Source organism: Triturus cristatus, chromosome 1_2, assembly GCF_964204655.1.
Source record: "Triturus cristatus chromosome 1_2, aTriCri1.1, whole genome shotgun sequence".
In the NCBI taxonomy this organism is placed as follows: domain Eukaryota; kingdom Metazoa; phylum Chordata; class Amphibia; order Caudata; family Salamandridae; genus Triturus; species Triturus cristatus.
The window spans coordinates 1,172,587,747-1,172,607,624 of record NC_140580.1 but is presented as its reverse complement, the minus strand read 5'-3'; the positions used below and the strand labels follow the sequence as shown (position 1 = coordinate 1,172,607,624).

At 47.7% G+C, this 19,878-nt stretch overlaps 1 protein-coding gene across 3 annotated transcripts in view; it reads left to right on the top strand.

Annotated features, from left to right (window-relative positions):
* PTPA (protein phosphatase 2 phosphatase activator) overlaps positions 1 to 19,878 on the top strand; it is a 725,494-nt gene that overhangs the window by 522,259 nt on the left and 183,357 nt on the right. The gene's annotated exons all lie outside the window — the stretch shown is intronic.

The following is a 19,878-nucleotide window of genomic DNA, read 5'->3' as shown; positions in this document are numbered from 1 at the left end:
CACTTGTTAGGAAGGTGAAAGCAGGGATTCTCATTCGAACTCCAGAGGAATCTTTGCCGTGCAAGTCTCTCAGGGGCACTTGTTAGAAAGGTGAAAGCAGTGATTCTCATTCGAACTCCCTAGGAATCTTTGCCGTGCAAGTCTCTCGGGGGCACTTGTTAGGAAGGTGAAAGCAGGGATTCTCATTCGAACTCCAGAGGAATGTTTGCCGTGCAAGTCTCTCGGGGGCACTTGTTAGGAAGGTGAAAGCAGGGATTCTCATTCGAACTCCAGAGGAATGTTTGCCGTGCAAGTCTCTCGGGGGCATAATAAAGGTGAAAGCAGGGATTCTGATTCAAACTCCCAGAGGAATCTTTGCCGTGCAAGTCTCTCAGGGGCACTTGTTAGGAAGGTGAACGCAGGGATTCTCATTCAAACTCCAGAGGAACCTTTGCCGTGCAAGTCTCTTGTTAGGAAGGTGAAGGCAGCGATTCTCATTCAGACCCTCAGAGGAATCTTTGCCGTGCAATTCTCTCAGGGGCACTTGTTAGGAAGGTGAACGCAGGGATTCTCATTCAAACTCCAGAGGAATCTTTGCCGTGCAAGTCTCTCAGGGGCACTTGTTAGGAAGGTGAAAGCAGGAATTCTCATTCAAACTCCAGAGGAATCTCTGCCGTGCAAGTCTCTCAGGGGCACTTGTTAGGAAGGTGAAAGCAGGAATTCTCATTCAAACTCCCAGAGGAATCTTTGCCATGCAAGTCTCTCAGGGGCACTTGTTAGGAAGGTGAAAGCAGGGATTCTCATTCAGACCCTCAGAGGAATCTTTGCCGTGCAAGTCTCTCAGGGGCACTTGTTAGGAAGGTGAACGCAGGGATTCTCATTCAAACTCCAGAGGAATCTTTGCCGTGCAAGTCTCTCAGGGGCACTTGTTAGGAAGGTGAAAGCAGGAATTCTCATTCAAACTCCAGAGGAATCTCTGCCGTGCAAGTCTCTTAGGGGCACTTGTTAGGAAGGTGAAAGCAGGGATTCTCATTCAGACCCTCAGAGGAATCTTTGCCGTGCAAGTCTCTCAGGGGCACTTGTTAGGAAGGTGAACGCAGGGATTCTCATTCAAACTCCAGAGGAATCTTTGCCGTGCAAGTCTCTCAGGGGCACTTGTTAGGAAGGTGAACGCAGGGATTCTCATTTAAACTCCAGAGGAATCTTTGCTGTGCAAGTCTCTCAGGGGCACTTGTTAGGAAGGTGAACGCAGGGATTCTCATTCAAACTCCAGAGGAATCTTTGCTGTGCAAGCCTCTCTGGGGCACTTGTTAGGAAGGCGATAGCAGTGATTCTCATTCAAACTCCAGAGGAATCTTTTCTCTCCACGATGGAAAAACCCTCCAAGGGACTACATCAAACAGAGACGTTACTTATGGAAGTGCCTTGTGTGGTTTGGTGTAAATCCTTTAAAATGTTTTTTTAATTTCAAAACATTTTAGTGAGTTTTGTGATGCGTAGACATAAAAACAAAACATGAGCCCTTATTCGAAACAACTTCAGAAATTCAATGAAAAAAGCAAAGTTAAAGTGTAGTTATGGTTATAAACAAAATCTTACAAGCCCTGGCAAAGCCAGTAGGTCTCACCTTGTTACCTTGTCTGGTTTGCCATTGTTTTTTATCAATAGTATAAAGCACCCTAAAAAAAAGAAGAAAAATACAAATTGTTTGAATGCACACACTTCAGTATATAATGGCACACAATGCCACTAATAACTATAACCAATCTTTACAGGGAATAAATCTGTCACAAAATAAAAGACCCACCATTATATTTCAAATTAATATACGGAATAAGTATCTTTTCACTACTATATAAAAAGTACTACATCAAAACAAGAAGTACAAAACAGCTCATTGTAGAAAATGATATTAAAAATATCAACAACAAAAACATCTTCCACATGATTCGATAAATCAAAACTGATATCTATGCAGTATCACGATTGATGTCAAATGATGTCAATTAAGATGTCATCACTGATGACAGTGGGGATGATTTGCTCTCACATTATGATGGTGACAGTTTGCATCGATATATGAAAGGCCAGTGGCCTCATACTTCTCCGTATACATGATTGATCTCCCCTCCTCTCTTTGGACTGCCTCGGAAGAGTGGCTTTCTTTGTGGTAGTCATTAGACGTGCTGTCTGAGTTTACTGCTGCTCTCCTGGATTAAAGCAAATGTGCTTGCTGAAGTCCTTTAGCGTGGGCTGACTTCTCCTGAGCCCTAACTGACACCCTTATGGGCCCTGGGGCTACGTCAGTGAGTAGGCAGGTGGTCCTGCGTCACAAACTGGTGCCTGTCAACCCTGATTTTCTTGCAAAGCCTTCTCCCAACAGTTTGGTCCAGCTTCCAGCAGTAAGGTGAATCCTAAATCATTCCCCATGACCCCTCTTGACAGGCAGTCGACAAGGATTGAAGCATTTGGAAAACATTTGTTCTCTTCAGTCAGGTTTAATACCAGTTGGCTCCTCGACCATTGTACACACTACCTCTGGGACATGGTCAGTCAGATATTGTCCGCAGTCCAGGAAGAATATAGAGCCTCCTCATCTCAAGCCATTTAAGAGGGTCAGGAAACTTAGGGCAAGCTGTGTGCAGTAGTGTGGTGCTTTTTCACCATGCATCTTTGGCTTCTCTGAAAATGTACAAGCATCCCTCGATGACATTTTTTTTTTTTTTGTTGAATATTTATATAGCGCGAACTCGACCCAAAGGTATTGGACCGCTTTACATAGCATGTCTTGTGATGGATCCTACTTGTTTAATGAAAAAAGCTGATTCTGCCCTTTAGCGCTACAACGAAAGCCAGGTCAGTGCACGCTCTTTGGTGCCTTTCGACCCCTACCAGGCAGTTACCTGAGTTTCTCTCCTTCCGAGGCTACTCCAGAGGTTTGGCATATAGGCTTCCTCCGTCATCTCAGCCCTTTCGTTGTCCGGACAGGGTTCAGGTAGACAAAGTGCAGGTCACCAGCAGCACTGATGTTTCCAGTCCTCATACCTTGCAGCATCAGCCTCTATGCTGCTTTAGTTTGCCCTTAATTGTGGGAGAAATCATTTACCATTCTCTCCCAGGGTCGCTGTCTATCACAACCAACAGATGGGTGCCTCAGATCGTTCAACAGTGCTATGTCCCTTTGTTTCTTTCTGATACTATGGAACTTACTGCAGGAGATGCGAATCCTACTGTCCAAAGGGGCCATCGAGACGGTGTCTACCTTGGAAATAGAGAGGAGTTGTTACTCCTGCGGAAGTACAAATTCAAAATATCCCAGTTTCTGTCTGCTCTGAGTCTGTGTAACCGGAGGGTAGCCTTGGACTTGCAGGACGCATACTTCCATGTGCTCATGCAGCAGTTCCACAGACGTTACCTGTATCTTGGGATTACCTGCATTTTCAGTTTGCTGTGCTTGCCTTATGACATATCAGTGCCCCTTTGGTGCTCTTGAAACACATGGCGGTGGTCGCTGCTAGTCTTCAAAGATTGTGGATACCAGTTTTTCCCTACCTCTATCATTGGCTGTTTAATATGTGCCATAGTCCGTCGTAGCCCACGTCCATACGACAGTGAACCACCGGAGATTATTGGGGTTCTTGATCAATGAGGCAAAGTATCACATAAGTTCTTCGCACAGACTTCCTTTTAAAGTAGCTGTTCAGTAGTGTGCAGTTCAGGGCCTTCCTCTGCCACAAGGAGTCCAGGACATTCAGTCTATGATTCTGATGTGTCAACCTCGGTCCTAGATCTCGGTGAGGGCAGATGTTAGACTTCTTGGCCTGTGGCCTTGTACATGTTGCTCGTCCGCTTCGCCAGGTGGCATATTTGTGCCCTGCAATGGGATCTGAAGTCCAAGGGATCCTGGCGGATGTTATCCATGTTTTGGAGAAGTCTACGCAAGATGTGCAGAGGTAGATTCTTGCTTGCAACGTGACCAGCAGCAGACACCTCTACTTTCCTTCCCAGACTGAAGGTCATGACTTATGCATCACTGTTACTGGTGCTTTTGGCAGGCCATTTGGTAGACATGGACAACAGAGAGTGCTGGTTTTTAATGGAAAAACAGCTCCACATAAATCTGTCACCTGGTTACTGGTGCAGGCTATCGCAGACAAAACCACTGCCTTGCATGACTGAAATCGCCCATTGAATGGAGAACAACTGTCTAAAGCTGAACACCAAAAAGACTAAAGGTGAGACTTCACCTGGCTGCCGACAGAGCTGGGACCGACACCCATCCCCATCATCCATGCCAAGAACGTCTGGTTCATCATCAACAGCAATCACGATATGAGTGCCCAAGTCAACGCTGTCAATGCCTCATGATTTCATACCCTGAAGATGCTGATGAAGATTTTCAAAAGGTTCCCAATTAGCTCCAGGAAAACTGTCAAGCACGCCCTGGCCACAAGCATGCTGGTCTACGGGAACACCCTCTATTCCGGGAGCAACAAAACTTTCCCCAGAAGGCTGCAGGCCATTCAGAATCACTCTCAACCTCCCACTCCACATTCACATCACACGACACCTGAAGGAGCTCCACTGAGTACCCATTCACAAACAAGCACCATTCAAACTCCTCACCCACACTTTCAAGGCGCTCCATAACACTGGCCTAGCTTTGACAAACCTTCCAGACAACTCTGCTTATCCAAACTCCTACTTGCACAAATCCCGCGCATACGGAAAACCAGCCCCGGTGCTTGAGCCTTCTCCTACATCGCTCCTAAAGCATGGAACAACCCACCACTACACATAAAAGCCTCCTCCTCACTTCTTGAATTCCTCATGAAGCTGAAGACCTGGCTTTTCTAGTAGTCTCACTAGGCCCTAGGTGTGACAAAACTCACTCCTGCTCAGTGCCAGAATACCCTCCTGAGTGATAGTGCACTGTACAAATTTGCATTACAAAACATGGGGTAATGCGTCAAGCAGGGGGAGTGCGGTTCTATACCAAGAGGCTCTGTGCCTCTGGAGATGGCATTGTTTCTCCCTGATCGTGAACCACCTGGCAGGATCTTTAAACACCACGGTGGATAAGCTCATTCGGCTACAAGTGGCAGATCATCAATGTCGACTGCACCCCAAAGATGAACAGGGTATCTTCCGACAGTGGAGAGAACCATGGCTGGATCTTTTCGAGCCTTTGAGATTGCGCAGTGTCAAAACGTCTGGGCTTTGGAGTTCCTAACAACGCTCTCTCTAGGACACTCATTCAGGCTACAGAGGAGCAATGGACTCCTGTATGCCTTTCCACCTCTGCCTCTCCTTCCCCAAAGTACGAACATGAACGACCAGACCCAAGTTGTTCTAGTGGCTCCGGACTGGGCCAGGGGAGTGTTGTAACCTGAACATTCTGGCCATGAGCATCTGTCCTCTGATCAGGCTGCTGCTTCAGGAAGATCTGTTGCAGCACAGGGCAGGGCTTTGCACAAGAATCATCGGTGCAATCTACACCTCAATGTGTGGAGAGTTAGTGGCAGCAGTTGACTGTATTCAATCTACCACCTCAGGTTGTGAAAGTTATCCTTGTGGCCTGGTGTCCCTCTACAAAGCCCATTTACGCCGGAAGCAAGGACAAATTTATGGCCAGGTGTGGAGTCAGCCATTTAGACCCCTTATAAACCAAACTACCAGATGTTTTATTGTTTGTTTTTGTCTTTGGCCCTCAAGGTCTTACAGTGGGAACTATTAAACGTTATTTGCCAGACTTTGTGTTTGCCAGACCATCCGTCCTTGTTTAAATCACTTGTTTTGATGCGGTTTATTAAATATCTGACATACATTAGTTCCTAAACCGTTTTGATGCCACAGTGGGATCTTAATTTGGTACTGACATTCCTCATGTGCACGCACTTGCACAGCTGCACATTGCATCTTCTGATTGCAATCGCTTCAGCTCGTTACATGATTGAGCTCCAGGCTCTCTGTGTAGTCATCCTGTGCCACCTTTTTTCCAGACAAACTCGTATTAAGGACCAGGACAGCCTCTTTTCCAAAAGTCACATTGAGCATTCCATCACCTTCCCAACTAGCTTTGCTCCACTTCAAGCCTCACCCCTCAAAAGAGGAGAAGAGACTCCATCTGCTGGACCCCAAAAGCTGTACGTTTTTACATCTGTCATACCAAGGTCTATCGGTCAGGCGATGTACTGTTTTTGTGGGATTCTTGGAGGATAAGAAAGGTAAGGTAGTGCAGAAAAGGACTTTAAGGTGGATTATCTTCTGCATTAAGATCTGCTATGCATTGTCTGAAAACGAGGGCCTCCACAAGGACTGAGGGCTCACTTTACCAAGCACGCAGAGTGCCTGTTCTTGACATCTGTCCGGTGCGATGTGGGCATCAATACAAACATTTAGAAAGCACTACTGCCTTGACTGCCAGGTTCGATGTGGAAGGCAATTCGCCTGTTCGCTCCTGTGGGACTTTTGATTTCAGCCCTCTCCACAGACTCTTCACCTGTGGAGGTCTTGCTTTGGTTTCTACCCTAACGGTGCGTAATCCACGGTTATAAATATCCATCAGAAGAAGGAGTTACTTACCTTTGGTACCCCTCTTTCTGGTGGATACTGCATCTCACTGCCCTCCCACCTCTCCATTCTGTGGAGTGCTTTCTTTTTACCATCTGAACGGGTCCTAAATAAGAGATCTGCACACTGGTCCCGACAGTTGTTTTGCGCATCCCTTCTGAGGGCGTGGAAAGAGTCGAGCAGAAACTGGCATCAACACACAACTGGTGCTTGTATGCAGCTTGCTTCGTTACTCTCGGTGCGGAACGAGGCCAACTCAGTTTCACATGATGCCACGGAAGCACTGCAATGAAAGCTTTGCAGATCCAGTGTGGCACCTGGGAGATTTTCTAAAGGCAAGGGACCTGCAACTATATAGTGTCCACCAGAAAGACCATTACTGAAGGTAAGTAACTTGTTCTGCTTGTCCAAGCGATGGGATGCTTCATAAATCTATTTGTCCTGTTAAAAACAAACAAACAAAAAACATGTGAGTGTCCCTTTCGATGCCAAGCAGTGAAGTGTGGAACTGACTGTGTTCTCATTAGATCACAGCTTTTATAAAAGGTAGGTAGGTAAAAAAACATTTATTGGGACATTTATCCATAAAACATTCTAAAATAATTACAATACGGTATCAACTTTAAACAAAGACAAAAAACATCCACAGACCCACCCAGACCAGCACAGCTTCTTTTAACCCAGCCTTAGCACTCTGCTTTTCAGTAAGAATAATCGTGCACATCCTACTGCAACGTCAAGGTAGAGTATCTCGGACAAAAGGCCCATTGCCTCCAACCTTGAAAGTGTTTGATATTTTAAAAATGAAGGCCTTAAAAACTTGATGCGAGCAGGAATATAAAAAAAACAGTCCTTTAGTAGATGAGGTCAGGAACATTTTACATTCAGGGAGCACGTACAAAATCCATTGCTATCCCGGACAGCATTAAACCATTTAGGGGTTGAAAACATTGGGTTACACCCTACTCTTACTTTTGAGATTTCATTCCTTAGCCTGGGGTCTGGTACCTGGGCCAACTAGGGAAAGACCATGTGCTGGCTAAGAGGGTATAATTAATGTAAAGCCAATCAAGGGTTTCCCTCTCAAATAGGCCAAGTCAAAGCTTGGTTGCTGGGTAAGGGGGACCACGTATCAATTGTACCCCAAAGAGAATACATTTAAAAACCTATTCTCCTGGCCCTTGCCGACCTCCTTTCACCACCAAGCATTACTTCACAACATAATCCAGAAGTCTTAGGAGTTTCGCTGTTGACCGGTAGCTTATTGCTCTTATAAAAGGATCTTTGATTGTGGCAGTTCTCCTTTAATATCATAGTTTTGATTCATCTACCACCTTGCTGAAAATCACCATACACGAGCGGGAATTCTCTTTGAGTTTGATCCACAGCCACAAACTTCGGTTGAAATTTACACCTGTCAAGGGCAAGAGTTAAACTTTGACAGGGTTGGGAAAAATAAGTGAGGATGCAAACAAAGGAGTTTTGCCAGTGAGAGAAATATTTTTCCCTGTTGAAAAAAAGAAAAAAAACCATGGAACAAGTAAATTTGTAATCGTTCACCAGATCATCGACTGAGGAAATATGTTTATTTACTCACAGGAAAGTAAAATTCACCAAAGTTTGCTAAAGAACAGTTTCCAAGCTTCCATCTGTAAACTCTAGTCAATTCCTTGCAGCCTGAACCTCCACCAATGCAAGTTCCCCTAGAATTGGGGAGGGGACTTTGTTTGAGAATGGCTCGCCGATTAGTTTGGATATTGTCCAAAATGTTTTTACACTGATTCTTGAATGCTAACTCTACCTCCTCTCATCTGCTTCCCTCTTTTTTTTTTTAACCAATTTTTATTTATTTTTAAGCATGAGGCATATAACATATGTCACCATCCTACCCAGGCGGCAGCATCAAATGTACAATACATTGCATATCATTCTTTTACAGGAGTGCTGGTTCCATGCTATCAAAAACACAAGAGCAACGCATATGTCCATGTGAACTGGGTAATAGCTAATCAGCTGACAACAATTGTTCACAAGGAACTCATTTAACCCTTTCGCTGCTAGGCCTCCTCCCCGTGCTAATTTTTTGGCTATATGGGCGCTTACGCCCCTGCAACTGTTTGTCCACATTACATATCCACGACTAATTTGCACCCATTTCTTCCAACATCATAGGGATTTTAAAGGTACCCAGGGTTTGTGGATTCCCCTTGGAGGAGACCCAGAAATGAGCCAAAATAGAGACAAATGTATTTATTTATTTAGGGGGGGGGGGGGGAGTGCTGTAGAAGAAAGCGTCTGGTTTTTCCCCTGCAAATGGTATCAACAAAGGGTTTGTGTTGCTGAAAATATCATCTTCCCAGCTTTCAGGGACAAGCAGACTTTTATCAGAAAACCAACATTTTCTACACCGTTTTGGCATTTTTCTGGGACATAGCCTATTTTTGCTACATTTTGTGCTTTCAACCTCCTTCATTTAGTGGTAGAAATGGGTGTGAGAGCAATAATGGATCCCGGAAAGCTATACATTTCTGAAAAGTAGACAAATTCTGAATTCAGCAAGGGCTCATTTGTGTAGATCCTTCAAAGTTTTTTTCATAAAAACTAACAGTTGAAAATAAGAAAAATTGAGTTGAAAAAAACAGCCATTTGTGCCAATGTTTTCACCTGTAATTTGTTACAAGTATGACAGATGTTTGAAAGCAATATACCGTTACACCTGCTGGAGCCTTCTGGCTGTGGGGATATATAGGACTTGTAGGTTCACCTAGAACCGAGGAACTAAGAGCCAATAACTGAGCAGCATCTTGCAGTGGTTTTCCATTGTGTACTGTACCGGGTATATGGCAATTAATTTGGTAAGATATAAAGAGTGAAAAATAGGTATCAAAGTCACCTATGTATTTCTGAAATGGGAACAAAATACAGAATTTAGAAACAGTAGCTATTTGCACATCTCCGAAATTGTGGTTGTCCCTACTAGCCTGTTAATTGTACGACATTTTTCAAAGTGACTTCTATTTTTACACATTGTCTTAAATTAGGAAGGCAGAAATGCATAAAAAGTTAATAGGTAATACCAGTTGCTCTACAATTCTGAGTTGCCCTAAGTCTCCAGATAAAAATGGTACCCCACTTGTGTGGGTAGGCCTAGTGGCCGTGACAGGAAACGGCCCAAAACGCAACATTGGCACACCACATTTGTACAGTGAAAACAGACCATATTTTTGCACAGTGCCTAGCTGTAGATTTTGAACCCTAGCTCTGCCGGCACCTAGGGAAACCTAGCAAACCTATACATTTTGAAAACTAGTCACCCAGGGGAATCCAGGAGGGGGTGACTTGTGTTGCTCTCACCAGGTTCTGTTACCCAGAATCCTTTGCAAACCTCAAACTTTGTAAAGAAAAAAAACATTTTCCTCACATTCATGTGATGGAAAGTTCTAGAATCTGTGTGGATCCACAATATTCCACCATACCCGCATTTCCCAATGTCTTCTGATAAAATTGGTACCCCACTTCTGTGGGTAGGCCTTGTGCCTGCGATAGGAAACTGCCCAAAACGCAACGTGGGCACACCACATTTTTACAGTGAAAGCTGACCCTTTTTTGGCAAAGTGCCTAGCTGTAGATTTTGAACCCTAGCTCTGCTGGCACCTAAGGAAACCTAGCAATCCTATACATTTTTGAAAACTAGACACCCAGGTTAATCCTAGAGGGGGTGACTTGTGTAGCTCTCACCAGGTTCTGTTACCCACAATCCCCTGCAAACCTCAAGCTTTGTCAAAAAACACACATTTTCCTCACATTTCTGTGATGGAAAGTCCGGAATCTACATGGATCCACAAAATTACATCCTACCCGCATTCCCCAAAGTCTTCTGATACAAATGGTACATGACGCGCGTGGGTGGGCCTAGTACACGCGACAGGCAAGGGCCCAAAACGTATTGAGGAGACATCCAAATTACCTATCACAAACAACCTGATTTTGCAAGGGGGGGGTCACCTGGGTTTTTGGCCCCGGGCTCGGCAGCCATCTTGGGAAACTACCATACCCACACGTTACTGAAAACTAGACACTTGGGGGAGTCCAGCGACGTATGGCTTGCGTGGAGCCCCCAACGTTTTCCTACCCACAATCCCCTGCAAACCTCAAATTTAGCTGAAAAAATCAAAATTTTCTTGCATTTCTGTATGGGAAAGTTGTAGGATCACCGTGCTGACACAATTTCCTATCACCCAGTGTTCCCCCACGTCTCCTGATAAAAATGGTACCTCACTCGCGTGGGTGGGCCAAGTAACTGCAACAGGCAAGGGCCCAGAACGTATTGAGGAGACATCAAAATTATCTATCCGAAAAACACCTGGTTTTGCAAGGGGGCACCTGGGTTTTTGGCCCTGGGCTCGTCGTCCATCTAGGGAAACCTACAAAACCCACACATTTCTGAAAGCTAGACACCCGGGGGAGTCCAGTATGGTATGGCTATTAGTTCCTCACATGTGTTTCTGTATTTATCCCAGGGGGACCATATTTTTTCCAATTTTTTCTTACAGCCCCTACTATCATATATGACATTTTCTGCTTGTTGGCGACAATCAAGGTTGGTCTCCCACTCTGCCACCGATTGGGGGGGGGGGGGGAGGATGTGTGTCCCCCACCTGCGTGCTATGTTGCGCTTTGCTACTCTGGCCGCTAGGGTCAGCCAGAGTCTATAATGTCTGAGCCAGTCTTCCTCCCCTCTGATCATCAGTAAGAGCCACTTGGCATCTACGGGTACCTCCACTCCCACCACCCTCGACATTATTGTTGTCACTCCCTGCCAGAATAAGTTGATGACTGGGCATTCCCATAGAATAAGGAAAAAGGATCTCTCTGTCCGGCAGCCTCTTATGCATTGTGGTGACTGCGCTTGTCCCCATTTATGTAGTATCGTGCTGGAGTAATATGAGTGATGCAAGACCCTGAGCTGTATCAGCCTGAATTTTGACCTGATCGATCTCTCTCTTGGGCTCTGCATCGCTTCGATCCATTAGTCATCTTCAAAACTGCTCAGATCATCAGCCCAGGCTGTCCTGATGGAGGTTAGAGGGTCTGGTGCTTTATTTATTATTTTTTTGTATATTGTGGATGTCCTTTTGTCAAATATGGGGTCTACCAATAGCCTGTCTTCTAGGGGGAATAATCGGGGATGGTCTCTCCCCGTTTTATATGTCTATTTAGTGCATGCACAAGCTGTGTGTAGGGGAAGATCTGGGTAGGTGGTAATTCGAATTCCCGCTGCAAATCCGCAAAGGACAGGGGCGCTGCACCCCTCCACACATCCACTAAGTGCTCAATACCTATATTCCACCACCCTGAGAAACCTGCCAAGGTGGTCACTTCCTTCAACTGGTCCTCCACCCACAGCGGTGTCATTGCTGCCAAGCAGTCCTGCCAGCCCAAATACTTATTTGCTGCGGTCCAACATTTGACTGCTGTTGCAGTGTGCACTGGCAATTGCTGATGGGGCCTGTGGGCATATATATGAGGTTTGTGGTTTCCGTTCGGCATTGCTTCTCTGTCCATTTTTTAAGCCGGCTCGTCCCTACTCACATTAACCCAATAATTTATTACAACCAACTGGGAGGCCCAGTAGTACAGTCTAACGTCTGGGACTACCAGTCCACCATCGTAGACTCCCCTCTGTAGTTTATTTCGGGCTGTTCGGGGCGCCCCTCCCTGCCATATCAGGGTGCGGAGTTCCTGGGCTATCTGTTTTGTAGCACATATAGGAGGCGTGGCGGAGTCATCGTTTTATATAGAGCGACACTGCCCATCAGGTGGGAAGAGTTTTTTTTGTAGAAATGTCTGAAGGCCTGCGATACATATATGCCCATGTACTTAAATCCTTCCTATACTAATGGAGCTGCGCAGTTTGCTGGTAGTCTTGGGGTAGGGCCACAATGGATTTAGTCCAATTTATAGTATAGCCCGAATAGCTTCCAAACAGCTCAAAAATGTGGAGTACAGAATAGGGCCTTGATAAGTACAGGAGTATATGGTCGGCATTGAGGGAGATACGTTCCTCTCATCCAATACCCCATATCATCGGGTCTCTTCTGATCCAGTGCTCCAGGGGTTCCAGTACCAAAGCAAACAATAGCGGCGACAGGGGCAGCCCTGCCTGTTTCCCCTGCCCAGCGACAAGTGGCATGACAGAGCCCCGTTAACTCTCAAGAGTGGACCCTGGTAGAGCAGTTTCACCCAACTACAAAACTTTAGACCAAAGCCCAGCTTAATCAACACTGCGAATAAATAGCCACTCTATGCCGTCAAAGGTCATTGAGGCATCTAACTCCATCAACGCCGACTGAGCAAATGAAGGGGCAGCCGTCATGTGCAAAACTCCGTATAGTCTCCGTAAGTTGTGGCGAGTGCTTCTGTGCGGCATAAAGCCTGACTGATCTATAAGGATAAGGGTCGTGAGGATGGCGGTCATTCTAATTGTTAGGGATTTGGCCAATCCCTCCGCTTCAATATTTAATAAGGAAATTGGCCTGTACGAGCAGCAGTTCTCTCTGGATTTACCTGCCTTATGTATCACCACTATCATGGCCATGCGCTGGCCTGTAGGAAGTGAGCCTGATTCCCTGGCTTCCTCAAACATTTCGAGCATTGGTCGTGTAGTTTTAGCGGCCAGGCCTTTAAACAGTTCAACCGGTAGACCATTCGGGCCTATGGCCTTCCCGGATCTTGGGGATCCCAGCGCCGTAGACCGTTCCTCTTCCGTGAGGTCAGCCTCAAGGGTGTCCGGTATCTCCACGGTTAGTGTTGGGAGCGAAAAATCAGCTAGGAGTTCCTCGCAGTCTCGGTTTGATCATAAGCTCGCAGGGGCATATAGGTTTTCGTAATAGGACGCAAAGGTCTCTGTGATTTGGGCACTGGTAGTGTGAAGAATGCCCCAGCCATTTCTGACTCCGGTGATCCACGATTTTTCTTTCTCTCTCTTGCCTAGCCAAGCCAGTAGCTTAGAGGCTTTGTCTCCAATGTCATACAGCCGGCGCTACGTGGCCAGTGCATGCGCCCTCGCTACATTGTCAGCCAGGACTCGTAGGTCCTGCTGTCGCAGAGTTAGTCTATGCCTCAGGTCTGGTTTCCTGCCTTCAACCACCTCCTGTTCCAGTGCTACTATTTCGTGCTCCAGTCTGGATTTTAGCTGCCTCTTCTTTCCTCTTCCCCCGATGAGCGTCTGTGCCTGTCCACACAGTACAGTCTTGAACGCTTCCCATGGGGTCTGGTGAGATGCCACCCTCCCCTAATTTTCCCTGAAATACATGTCCACTCCCTCATCTAGTTTCTCTCGCAGCTCAGGGGCTCAGAGGTATCAGGGGTCTATCCTGGGGAATCCTGCCTCATTAATAGCGGGCCCCATGAAAGTAACGCCGACGGGAGAGTGATCTGAGATACCTCTTGCCAAGTGCGTCAGGTTTTCAAAGTTCCCAACCCTGTCCTATTGCGTGAGTAGGTACTTTGTTCTAGAAAACGACCCATGGCGTGCCGAGTAGTATGTGAATTGTTTTGCTTGTGGGTTATGGGCCCTTCATATATCCACTAGCCCCATTGCTGCTAGAAAGTCTAGGAGAACCCGCCCGCTAGTGTGCCCACCCCCGCCACACTCAATCGATCCAGTTCTTGGTCCATTACTGCGTTGGCGTCACCTCCTGCTAGGAGAGTGCATAGGGGCAGCTCCAGCTGTAGGATACCAATCTTCGGGAGTATGGTCGAGTGCAGCGTGGGCGCCACGTGCATGGAGCATAGGGCAAGTGGGCGACCCAACCATCTGCCAGGGCTACCCCGCATCCCGTGTCGTCGTGCCAGATCCTATGAATTGTAAGGGGGAGGGAGGACATTGACTATTCCTCCCTTTGTGTCAGGCATACTTGATTCTATTCGTGACCTTGGTCCATCCTGCCTTGACCCTAGTGTGTGTGCATGTGTCATGTGCCGGCTATCGTGTTCATGAGCAACAAAAAGCATTATAACAAAACAGTCAAACAATTCCCTTAACTCCCCCGTCCCTGCATCCCAGCTTGGTGAGTTACATACCCCCATATGTCCAACATGCAGAGTGCCTGTCGCCCAAACATGATCTTCATAACAATGAAAAAGGGGGGGGGGGGCAGCGAGTGTGCCGCCGACGTCGTAGGTATCGGAACTTAGGGTAGATATGTCACTATCTCTAATTCTGTGTGTGGGAACGTCCAGTAGAGGACGCCCTTTAGCATGGAGCCTGTCTCATACAGTGTCTCTAATGCCAGATGGAGACTCAATAAATGAATACCCAGGGGCCCTACCCCCGGTCACGGCCTCATCCTGTCTCATATCCCTGAAGCCCAAAAACCATAGTTGGTTTGAAATGTCATATGAACATATTATCTGGATCCTGTTGGATGATTCTACCCGGCTGGGAGGTCAGGCTCTGGTTCTTCTGTGGCTGATCTTTTTTGACGGGCGATTGCTCTCGAGCTTTGGCCCGCCCGACAGTCCTCCAGCCATTTCCACGCCGCTTCTGGAGTTGTGAAGAAGTGCGACTTTCCGTCGGCCAATACCTTGAACGTGGTGGGGAATAGCATCATAGATTTTAGATTTCTGTCCCTGAGGGTCTTTTTCACCGAATCGAAGGCTTTTCTCAGGCGCTGCACCTGGAGTGTAAAATCCGGAAAGAAACGGAAAGTGGCATTTTCATATTGGAGGTCTCCCTGTAATCGAGCCACCTGCAAGATGGCATCTCTGGCTCTAAAGTTAAGGCTGCTGGCCACAGTCATGCGTGGGGGTGCCCCTGGTCGCGGAAGCGGTCCCAGCGCGCGATGCACCCGCTCCACGGAGAAGAAGGTGGACAGTCGCGTTAGCTTGAGGTTGTGGATGATCAGATCCTCCAGAAAGTGGTCCATTGACTGCCCTTCGGCCCCTCCGGCACCCCTACCACCCGGATGTTATTACGGCAGGCCCTGCCCTCCTGGTCCTCCAGGTGGGCTATGATGTCTGTTTACTGTTTCATCATGAGAGTGACCTGCTCTTCCAGGCGTTTGGTCTTCGCTTGGAGGCCCTCTATATTCACTTCGGCAGTAGTCGTTTTTTCGGCCAGCTTCCTTAAGTCCACCCTGAGGAGGTTCACCTTCTCCGTTACGGAGTCTAGTTTTAGTTCAAAGGTGCTTCGTAGGTCTGTTTTCGCCCTCATGATGTCTTTCAGCGAGGGACCCGGCACTTGTTCCTCTGTTTTGTGCAGTGGGGGGGCTCCCACCACACCCCCGTCTCGGCTTATCATGACTGTGTATTTGTCGATATTGGTAGCCTGGCCTGGGCCTTTGTTACGCACCATCGTAGTGCTGATCTCACTGTCAGACGGGGCCTGTACTTTCTCAGTGAGCGAGGGGGACCTTCAGCGATGCCACGTTTGTGTTTTTTTCTTCCCTGCTGTATTCTGCCTGTCTCCCTCAAGCATGCAAGCCTCTCTGGTAAGCCCTCCTCTGCGATTGGGGTGGGTGAGACCTCAATCTCACCCTCCCCCACTGCAGCTGTCGTATCAGGCGCACACTCTCTGGGTGTCTGGTGTCTTCTTGGGGCCCCCGGGGCGACCCACCTGGTTCTCAATGTTTTGGTATCTCTCGTAAGGGGGAGCCCGATGTGCAGCTTCACCATCTGGCCCTGGGCCGGCCTCTCAGACTCCTGCCTCACTTACTTGTTTTTTTTCCCTTGCTGTTGTGTGGTAGCCGCCGCAGCTGCATGCTTCACGGGCGCCGCTATCGCTCATATCGCCTCAGGTCTGGGGACCGTGTGCAGGGCCCGGATTGCCTTCATGCGTGTTGGGACCCAGTGTGCACCGCCGCACCTCAGTTTTAGGCCGGTGCGCCAAATGTCAGCCTCACATGCCACTTTGCTTTCTTGCTGGAATTCCCGGTGCTGGCTCGGTCATCGGGTGTTGTCTCCGGCGTATCGTTATGTGCGTGTGCCCGTGAGGAGGCCACCCATAAGCTGGCCTGTGAAAAATGTGCCCTCTGCCTCAGTCAGCTGCAGAGCACTGTCGGTGCCATGTTGCTACGCGGCCGTGGCCCTTCTCTTCCTCGCGGGCACCGTTCTCCTGCAAATCGCCACATGTCTCCTTCCTGAATCATACCGCTTTGTCTGTGGCCTTTGCGTCCCCTAATTAGACGGATGATGGTGGATTTAGCGGGGATATTTTCAGATGGTTAGCGCAGCTCACTTAGTGTGCAGCCATGTTCGTTGGGCTCAAACCACGCCCCCCAGAAATGTGTGGGTTTGGTAGGTTTCCCTAGATGGCCGCTGAGCCCGGGGCCAAAAACGCAGGTAACCCCCTTGAAAGACCAGGTTCTGTGATAGATGGGTGGGCACCTATGTTTTTGGTCCCGGGTTTGGAGGCATCTTGGGGAACCTAAAAATACCCAGACATTTCTTAAAACTAGACACCTGTGGGAGTCCAGGGAGGTGTGGCTTGCGTTGATCCCCTAGCCTTTTCCTTCCAAGAATCCGCTGCAAACCTCAAATTTAGCTACAAAGTCAAATGCCTGTAAAAATCACCGCTCCATCTTTTGTTACTGGGGCCCAATATTGCAGCACTGCTTCAAAACCTAGCCCCCAGTGACAAAACTGTCCCCCAAGGCCAGAAAACCGGTCCTCCGGGGAAAGGCCCGGAGCCCGCTATGGCCAGTCCGGCCCTGCAGCCAAGCACCATCCATGCACACAGTTAGCCAAGCACCAGTCCACGTACACCACCAGCCAAGTGCCACTCCACACACACCACCATCAAAAGCAAGTCCACCCACACCATTGGCCAAGTGCAGGTCCCACATACAGCCAGCAAAATGCCAGTCAAAGGTCAGTACATGCAGACCACCGTCCAACCTCCAGTTTACATACACACAAACTCTCCCTGGTTTCTAGTATTTTTCTGTCAAAATGTGTGTCTAAAATAAGGGAACGACCCTTGCCTATGGGGCTTCTCACTAGCATGCCCACAAACATGTCCCTGGTACCTAGTGGGTTTTCTGTGCCCCCCCCAATCAGGGGGCAGTTAAGGGGTTATTGCTCCAAATCTGCCTTCAGGGGGGGCAGAAAGCCTTTTTTGGTGGTGGGGGCATTAGCGTGCCCATTCTCGGCAGCCCCCACCCCTATGTATAAAGAAAAAACAATTAAATCCCTTGTGCCTAGTGGGCTTTCTGCACCTCGGGGGGGGGGAGGGGCAGATGAGAGGCTATTGACCCCATCTGCCTCCGGGGAGAGTGGGGGGGGGGGGCAGAAAGACTGCAGAGTTTTGTTTTTGGGGGGGGTGCTTAGCATGCCCAGTCTTAGAAAGACTGTGGAATTTTGCAGGGTGGAGGCATTGGTATGCCCATCTCGGGCAGCCCCCATCCCTAGATCCAATTTAAAAAAATCCCTGCCATCTAGTGGGCTTTCTGCTGTCCCGGGGGGGCAGATTGGGGGCTACTCCTTGGGGCGGGGGCAGAAAGACTGGAACTTTGCGGGAGGGGGGGTGGTGGCATTGGCATGCCCATCTTGGGCAGCCCCCACCCCTATGTATAAAGAAAAAACAATTAAATCCCTTGTGCCTAGTGGGCTTTCTGCACCTCGGGGGGGGGGGAGGGGCAGATGAGAGGCTATTGACCCCATCTGCCTCCGGGGGGGAGTGGGGGGGGCAGAAAGACTGCAGAGTTTTGTTTTTGGGGGGGGGGTGCTTAGCATGCCCAGTCTTAGAAAGACTGTGGAATTTTGCAGGGTGGAGGCATTGGTATGCCCATCTCGGGCAGCCCCCATCCCTAAATCCAATTTAAAAAAATCCCTGCCATCTAGTGGGCTTTCTGCTGTCCCGGGGGGGCAGATTGGGGGCTACTCCTTGGGGCGGGGGCAGAAAGACTGGAACTTTGCGGGAGGGGGGTTGGTGGCATTGGCATGCCCATCTTTGGCAGCTCTCGCCCCTAAATTCAATGGAAAAAAATCCTTGGCATCTAGTGAGCTTTCTGGGGGTCAAAGTGTGAGCTACTCCTCCCATCTGCACCCCGGGGGGGGGGTAAGAAAGACTGTCATTTTGTTGGGGGGGCATTGGCTTGCCCATCTTGGGCAGACCCCCCTAAATTCCACAAAATAAAAATTCCTGGTATCTAGTGGGCTTTCATAACAGCCACCCAGATTCATTGAACTGCGGGTGCGTACCAATGGTAATTAGAAGAAATTGCCACCAAGTGACCTGGCACTCACAACAAGAACTTTAGCACCAGTAGTCCCCAGAATTCTCCGTCCTGAAGAGACCCGTATATCCATAGGTGGGTCGAAACGTTGTAGGCAACCAATAAGGATAGTCTTGAGAGCTCTAGAAACTTAACTCTGGTCGTTGATTTGAAATACTGTATCAGAATCACAGAAGACAACCTTTTTACTCCAATAACCTGTTTTTCAATTAAGTCACTTGTATTTTACTACATGTTGGTTATGGTCACTTCACTGGGGTCACATAAGTCACTTTTCCCCTAATTTTTCAATATTTTCGCAAGCTTTATCAATATGAGTTATGAGAGTAGTTTTTAATGAGCTTTTTTATTAAGCTTGTTTGCATTTAAAATAAAGGTTACTCACTTCGGCTGAACTGAGTATTAACTATTAATTCTTTTTGGGCTATTTCATTTATAAACATTAAGTAAATACTACATTGTGGAAATTAATTTATACCTCAAGATTGTAGTGATTCTTTAGGCTCGTGAGCGAGTCATTGCAAGAAATCGTATAATTGCAAGAAGCAAAAAACTTTCCTTTTAATGAGTTACTTGTGAACAATTGTTGTCAGCTGATTAATTAACAACTCAATGTCAACACAAACCAACTGTGATAACAGAGCACAAATAGATCATGGGCGTTAATAAAGACAACATACCTTATACTGTGCAAAACAATGATGATGGGTAAACCCTGTGACAACCCATGCTAGGGCCCCAATAAACAATCAGACTGTATTTGTGAGTGGTTCCGGAGCTCCCTCTTCCTCCCTTGCGGTAAAAGGGAACGACAATCTCCTGGTCCAGCGGGCGCCCCGGGGCAATAACGGTGGCAGTACTAGGTGACACCGCCCCAGATAGGTACCCTGGCGTATGTCAATGGGCCTTAAGCGCCGATCCCAGTCACTCTTCCTGGGGAGCAGCCTGCATGTCCAGAAATTCCTGTAACGTGTATAGTACCGCCAGGGGCACCCCTCTGTCCCCCCTCCCCCAAAATGCATACCCAAATAACACACACACAGACTGTTGAGTTGGGTAAAATTTGCTGCAGGTTTATTACATATTA